General features: G+C 46.8%; 1 pseudogene; it reads left to right on the top strand.

The window, feature by feature from the left end:
* Positions 1–654: 654 nt before the first annotated feature.
* Positions 655–4974, top strand: LOC139835390 (uncharacterized; annotated as a pseudogene).
* Positions 4975–7130: the final 2156 nt, after the last annotated feature.

Below are 7130 nucleotides of genomic sequence, written 5' to 3'. Positions count from 1 at the left end.
TTGTCAAACAACAACTTGCTTTTCTGGTCTGGCTCAGAAATCTTATGTAATATTTCTGATGTGTGCTTTTTTTTACGGGGAAAGACTTTATTCATCAAATAACAGTAGCGTCATTTACAATATAAGATGAAATAAAGTCAGGCGCATTGTCATCCCACACGGCCGAAGTTCTCGAGCTAAATGCAGTCTTCGCCAAAGTATCAGCTGCTTCATTAACCTCTCTGTGGCAGTGCTGGAATATCGTCATCCTGAACTCCAATGCCAACTGGTGGCACTCTGCGATAATTGCAACATCTTGCCCCATATGAAGTCCCCCATTCTGCACCGCTTCTATGGCATCTGCACAATCTGATTCAACCACAATCTTGTTGCATCCCTGGTTACTAGCAAGATAAAGACCGTTTCGGATTGCTAGGGTTTCCGCCGAGCATGCACTGCTCACATGTGGTAGGAACCATGTAGCCGCCGCTATAAAGTGTCCACATTCATCCCGAATAACAGCCCCCGTTCCTCCTGCAAGTGTTTCTGCTGAGAAAGATGCGTCCACATTGACCTTAACAAGCCCGTAGAGGTTTCACCCACTTGTGTTTTGACTTCGCTTTGTACTTGGCAGTGCTTGCTCGTGAATAATTTGTCGCTAATACCTTAATCGCCATGGCCGTCCGGTCTGGTGATTGTACAGGTTCACCTTTGACGATCTGCCGCCGTTGCCACCAAATATACCATGCTGCGACCGCCGCCAGGTCTGGGAGGGCCAGTTCCTCTGGCTGTACTGGCACTGGCTTCGCACATACAAGGTGCTCGAGTGTAACCGAACGAGACCTGTCCTAGCTGCAAGCTCTTGTTATTTCTTCTTCCAGGTTCAAAGCTTTCCAGACATCCCTTGCACACTTGCCACTAGTGGAAAATGGGGCATCCATCTAAGCCATTAGTACCGGTTCCCTTACGAACCGGTACTAATAGGGTCATCTGCACCGGTTTAGGGGCTCAGGCGGGTGAGGAGCTCTGGCACCGGTTCGTGAGGGGAGGTCTTCGGCCAAAATTCGGACGCGTGGTGGGGCCCGGGCTGGACCTTTGGTACCGGTTCGTAACACGAACCGGTACCAAAGGGTGCCCCCTATATCACCAGTCGCCAGCCCGTCCCTGGATGGTGCTTCATCTCATTTTTCTCTTCTTTCTCTCACACAAAATTTCTTTGCACCTCTCACACTCCAACAAACCTCTATTTTTTCTCCACCATTTTAACAAGATTAAGGGTTACATCTATCCAAGGGTTAGCAATATCATCCTTTCTTCCGGCGTTCCTAATTTCGCATATTTCTTTGGTAGTTTTAACTCGTACTATTTTTCTAGTGCTAGCAAGGTGTTCGATGAAATGCCTAAGTTAGGGATTTTACTTTTTTTATAATCAATTTGAGCTGAAATTATGGTATATTTTGTAGGTTTTAATTAGTATCATCCCCGTCCTCACCGTCGTCGATCGCCAGCGTCGTCCCCTAGCCGGCACCGTACAACCTCGGTGAGCCTCTTCTTTTTTATAAAAAAAACTTAGTTTTATGTGATGAACTTGAATATTAATTAAGTTGTTCACTCATATATCCACGATGTTGTGTAATTAATGATTTTTGATATACATATAAAATGCAGATGAGTCGACAATGGATGTACGGTGACCGGTGCCATCCCGACTTCATTAATGGCATGCATTATTTTCTCAACGTGGCTGAGGCAAATAGGCAGTCGAATGGTTTCATCTATTGTCCATGTAGTTCCTGTAAGAATACGATAAATTACTCTACCTCAAAGACCATTCACGTCCACCTGCTGCAGAACGGTTTCATGCCCAGCTATAATTGTTGGACCAAGCACGGAGAAAGAGGGGTTATATTGGAAGACAACGAAGAAGAAGAGGATAGTGACAACTATCCTATGTTCACTGAAGACGGTGATAGTAGAATGGGGGAAGACGAAGCTGAAGAAGAGCCCATTTTTGATGAGCCGATTTTTGATGACTCCGATGACGATTTGGGTCGGGCCATTCTTGATGCGAAGATAAGCTGCGGAAGTGAAAAGGAGAGGTTGAAGTTGGAGAAAATGTTAGAGGATCACAAGACACTGTTGTACCCAAATTGCAAAGATGGCCAGAAAAAGCTGGGTACCACGCTGGAATTGCTGCAATGGAAGGCAGAGAATGGTACTTCTGACAAGGGGTTTGAAAAGTTGTTGAAAATAATAAAGAAGATGCTTCCAGGGGAGAACGTATTGCCCTCTAGTACGTACAAAGCAAAGAAGGTTGTCTGCCCTCTAGGATTAGAGGTGCAGAAGATACATGCATGCATCAATGACTGCATCCTCTACCGCGGGGAGTACGAGAATTTGAATGCATGCCCGGTATGTAGTGCATTGAGGTATAAGATCAGGCGAGATGACCCTGGCGATGTTGAGGGCGAGTCCAACCCCAGGAAGAGGGTTCCTGCGAAGGTGATGTGGTATGCTCCTATAATACCATGGTTGAAACGTTTGTTCTAAAACAAAGAGCATGCCAAGTTGTTGCGATGGCACAAAGAGGACCGTAAGAAATATGTGATGCTGAGACACCCCGCTGACGGGTCGCAGTGGAGAAAAATCGACAGAGAGTTCAAGTCATTTTCAAATGACGCAAGGAACTTAAGATTTGGTCTAAGTACAGATGGCTTTAATCCTTTCGGTGAGCAGAGCTCCAGTCATAGCACCTGGCCAGTGACTCTATGTATCTATAACCTTCCTCCTTGGTTGTGCATGAAGCGGAAGTTCATTATGATGCCAGTGCTCATCCAGGGCCCGAGGCAACCCGGCAACGACATTGATGTGTACCTGAGGCCATTGGTTGAAGAACTTTTACAGTTGTGGCGTGACGAAGGTGTACCTGTGTGGGATGAGCACGAACAAAAGAAATTTAACCTACGGGCGTTGTTGTTTGTAACCATCAATGATTGGCCTGCTCTTAGTAACATTTCAGGGCAGTCAAACAAGGGATACAATGCATGCACACACTGTTTAGGTGAGACTGACACTATATATTTGGGAAACAAGAATGTGTACCTGGGGCATCGTCGATTTCTTCCAAAACAACATCACGTAAGAAAGAGAGGAAAGCATTTCGGAGGTGAGGCAGATAACTGAACGAAGCCTACCCGCCCTACTGGGGAAGTTATATATGATATGGTCAAGGATTTAAAAGTGATCTTTGGAAAGGGTCCCGGCGGACAATCTGTTCCGCATGATGTTGACGGACACGTACCCATGTGGAATAAGAAGTCGATATTTTGGGAGCTACCCTACTGGAAATTTTTAGAGGTTCACTCTGCAATCGACGTGATGCACGTGACAAAAAATCTTTGCGTGAACCTGCTAAACTTCTTGGGCGTGTATGGGAAGACAAAAGATACACCGGATGCACGGCAGGACCAGCAAAATATCCACGAAGGAAACAACCTGAATCCAGAGAAGTATCAAGGTCCTGCCAGCTACGCTCTTACGAAAGAGGAGAAGGAGATCTTTTTTGAAGTCCTGAGTAGCATCAAGGTCCCGTCTGGCTTCTCGTCGAATATAAAGGGAATAATAAACATGTCAGAGAAAAAGTTTCAAAACCTAAAGTCTCATGACTGCCACGTGATTATGACACAATTACTTCCGGTTGCATTGAGGGGCTTCACGGAAAATGTTCGAGTACCCATTGTGAAGCTATGTGCGTTCCTCAATGCAATTTCTCAGAAGTTGATCAATCCACTTACTCTACAAAATTTACAGAAGGATGTGGTCCAATGTCTAGTCAGCTTCGAGTTGGTGTTCCCACCATCCTTCTTCAATATTATGACACATCTCCTAGTTCACCTGGTCGAAGAGATTGGCGTTCTCGGTCCTGTATTTCTACACAACATGTTCCCCTTTGAGAGATTCATGGGAGTCTTAAAGAAGTACGTTCATAACCGTGCTAGGCCAGAAGGAAGCATCTCCAAGGGCTATGGAACAGAGGAGGTCATTGAGTTTTGTGTTGACTTTATTCCTGACCTTAAGCCGATCGGTGTTCCTGAATCGCGCTATGACGGGAGACTGCGTGGAAAAGGCACGCTAGGAAAGAAAGCAACGTGTATGGACGGACATTCTTTCACTCAAGCACACTACACAGTTCTACATAATTCCATCTTGGTGGCTCCGTACAAAGAGGAACACAAGGATATCTTATGCTCTAAATACCCGGAGCAACGTGAAGATTGGATTGATGGAGAACACATGAAGACTTTCAGCGGTTGGTTGCAAACACGTCTCATGAATGTCACCGATGACGAGCAGCTGTACTTGTTGGCCAAGCAACCATCTTCTACTATATCGACTTTTCAAGGGTACGAGATTAATGGGAACACATTTTACACTTTCCCCCAAGACAAAAAGAGCACCAACCAAAACAGTGGTGTCCGCTTTGATGCAGAAGATGGCAATGGGAACAAGGTCACATATTATGGGTACATAGAGGAGATATGGGAACTTGACTATGGACCTAATTTCAAGGTCCCTTTGTTCCGGTGCAAATGGTTCAACCTGAAAGACGGGGTACAGGTAGACCCGCAGTACGGAATGACTACAGTGGATTTCAAGAATCTAGGGTACGACACCGAACCATTCGTCCTAGCTAGTGAAGTGGCTCAGGTTTTTTATGTGAAGGACATGTCTAGCAAACCGAAAAAAAGAAAAGAAAGGCAAGAGGACACATCATACAATGAGCCAAAGCGGCACATAGTTCTTTCAGGAAAAAGAAACATCGTGGGAGTAGAGGACAAGACAGACATGTCAGAAGATTATAATAAGTTTGATGATATTCCACCCTTCAAGGTAAAAAATGACCCAAGCATCATCTTAAACAATGAAGATTGTCCATGGTTGCGTCGCAGTCAGAAGAAAGGTAAACAGACAAAGAAAACTCAGAAGACTAGCTAGATAGGGATCATAACTTGTGTATCTCAATATGGAAATCACTTTTGTGTAATGATGTTACTGTATGTAAGATATTAACAATGGAGATGGTTGGCTTGTTTTACTAGTTAAGTAGCTTTCACGGGCTTGTAGGGAAATTTTTCCGAGGCGGAACTTCCAAATATGCCATATATAGGGCATGTGCACCAAGGGCATATTCGAGAAGTTCCGCCACGGGAGATTTCCCAACCCTTTCCCCAACATTGTTAGAGGAGATGGAGTCTTTGACGGGCTTGCAGGGAAATTTTTCTGAGGCGGAACTTCCGAAGATGCCATAGGGCGTGTGCACCAAGGGCATCTTCGACAAGTTCCGCCACGGGAGATTTCCCAACCCTTTCCCCAACATTGTTAGAGGAGATGGAGTCTTTGACGGGCTTGCAGGGAAATTTTTCCGAGGCGGAACTTCCGAAGATGCCATAGGGCGTGTGCACCAAGGGCATCTTCGACAAGTTCCGCCACGGGAGATTTCCCAACCCTTTCCCCAACATTGTTAGAGGAGATGGAGTCTTTGACGGGCTTGCAGGGAAATTTTTCCGAGGCGGAACTTCCGAAGATGCCATAGGGCGTGTGCACCAAGGGCATCTTCGACAAGTTCCGCCACGGGAGATTTCCCAACCCTTTTCTCCATCCATGGTGATGAAACTCTCCATCCATGCTGGCTTGTTGAGCTGCTTGCCATGGCGCATCGATGCTCCTTTTATAGGCACGGCGCCGCTTCTACATTGTCTTCTTCCTCCGACAGGGCGTCGTGCGCTACATGCTTTATCTCATCGAGCAGGGCGTCATTATCCTGCCGACAGCTTTAGTACCGGTTGCACCCACCAGCCGGTACTAAAGGTTACCCACGCGTCCTTATCCCACCGACAGTTTTGTTACATGACAGAAAAATCACCTTTAGTACCGGTTGCACCCACCAGCCGGTACTAAAGGTTACCCACGCGTCCTTATCCCACCGACAGTTTTGTTACATGACAGAAAAACCACCTTTAGTACCGGTTGCACCCACCAGCCGGTACTAAAGGTTTGCCGCGCCATTGCGTTCCCGCCTATTTTCTTCCCGCGCTTTCCACCGGTTCCTGCCTCTGTCTTCCCGCCATTTTTTCACTATATATATGTAGGCTTGGCCTCCATTTACATATCACATCTAGACTCATATCTGCAAACCTTATCATTCTCTCCCATGGCTTCCATCGTATCTCTAACCCCCCGGGAGGCGGAGGCGCTTTGCGCCTCGAACTACCCCTGCCCGCCGGGGTACCGCGTCCCGACCGGCTGGTTGCTAAGCGTCGGAGGCGTACCGGTCCCTCCAGTCCCTCTAGGTGTGGCGCGCGAGATGGCCATCACGAACCACTACTACTTCGAGCTCACGCCAGAGCAGCGGAGGAATCCCCAGTGGCATCCCGACTACAGCCCGACTTGGGAAAGCTTCTTCATCAATCGGCGTGAGAGGGCGCTTGCCAGGCACGAGGAGGGCGGCCCGCCTCCTTCGAACTTCAACGAGGCCGGCCGTCGGCTGTGGTGGCGCGGCCGGACTCTCCAGGGCGTCATGGCCTACCGTGGCCCCCGCCTGCGCTACCCTCAGTCCCAGCCCACGCGTGCTCTCCCGCCGAGGTTCAACTACCGCGACCCCGATGCCAGCGACGATGATGACGGCGACTACGATGACTACATTGGCGAGTACTATAGGGCTAGGCACGAGTATGACTGAATGACTCCAACAGTCAAATCTGGCCATGTATCTTAATTTTCAGTTGAGCTATGTACTTTTAATTCGAGTTCAATCGTAATAAAATTCTATTCCCGCCCCTTTCTTTCCCGCCTTTTTTCTCCCACGCGCAGCGTCGTGGCGGGAAAGTTTCCCGCGCGACGTCGGGGCGGGAAACTTTCCCGCGCGGACGGCGTCGTGGCGGGAGTAAAGAGAAGAAATAGAAATGAAATAGAAATGAAAAGGAAAAGAAAAAGAAAAAATAAATAGAAAAGAAAAGAAAAAGAAAAGCAATAGAAAAAATAAATAGAAAAGAAATAGAAAAGAAAAGAAAAAGAAGAGCAATAGAAAAAATAAATAGAAAAGAAATAGAAAAGCAATAGAAAAAATAAATAGAAAAGAAATAGAAAATAAA

Source organism: Lolium perenne, chromosome 2, assembly GCF_019359855.2.
Source record: "Lolium perenne isolate Kyuss_39 chromosome 2, Kyuss_2.0, whole genome shotgun sequence".
NCBI lineage: Eukaryota > Viridiplantae > Streptophyta > Magnoliopsida > Poales > Poaceae > Lolium > Lolium perenne.
This window is presented reverse-complemented; position numbering and strand designations above follow the sequence as displayed.